This window comes from Geospiza fortis, unplaced genomic scaffold (genome assembly GCF_000277835.1).
Source record: "Geospiza fortis unplaced genomic scaffold, GeoFor_1.0 scaffold188, whole genome shotgun sequence".
NCBI classification, from domain to species: domain Eukaryota; kingdom Metazoa; phylum Chordata; class Aves; order Passeriformes; family Thraupidae; genus Geospiza; species Geospiza fortis.
The window spans coordinates 2,588,668-2,589,349 of record NW_005054337.1 but is presented as its reverse complement, the minus strand read 5'-3'; the positions used below and the strand labels follow the sequence as shown (position 1 = coordinate 2,589,349).

The 682-nt window shown below is 66.0% G+C and overlaps 1 protein-coding gene across 1 annotated transcript in view; it reads right to left on the bottom strand.

Annotated features, from left to right (window-relative positions):
- CCM2L (CCM2 like scaffold protein) overlaps positions 1-682 on the bottom strand; it is an 8,731-nt gene that overhangs the window by 3,599 nt on the left and 4,450 nt on the right. The gene's annotated exons all lie outside the window — the stretch shown is intronic.

Here is a 682-nt window from a genome sequence, read left to right as displayed (position 1 = left end):
CTCGGCGCCGCGGCGCTTTCCTGTGTCGGAAACTCCACCAGGATCGCTGGGATGTGAGTTCCTGCCTCTCCTGGGGGGTGCTGGGACTGGGCTGGGCTGGCACTGGCACTGGCACTGGGACTGGGCTGGCACTGGGACTGGGACTGGGCTGTCACTGGGACTGGGACAGGACTGGGACTGGGATAGGGGCTGAGCTGTTACTTGGGCAGAAGCAGCGGCTGAAGTTGGCTGAGATGGGACTGGAGCACGGACTTGGACTGGTGCTGGTGCTGGTGCTGGGGTTGACATTTATACCGAGACTGAGGCTGGAATTTGGGCAGACTGGGGTTGAAGTGGGCTGAGATGGGACTGGAGCAGGTGCTGGGACCGAAGCAGGTGCCGATGGTGCCTGTGGGACCCACTGTGGAGCAGCCCCTGCCCCTCACTGCGGGGCTCTTTCCTGGGGCTGGGGCTGGTTCTGCTTCCCTATGACCCCACATGAGCCCCGTCCTCATGGGGCAGCCCTGGGGGCTCCCAGCCCACATCCTGTCCTGCTTACATGGGGCCCTGGCACTGGGAACGGCCCTGGCACTGCGAACGGCCCTGGCAGGAGCCCACCCAGCTGCCTCCAGCACTCCATCCCCACAGCTGCCCGTGGGGTCTGAACCCACCGTGAGTCTGGGGGTGGGCCGGGGGTCGGGGC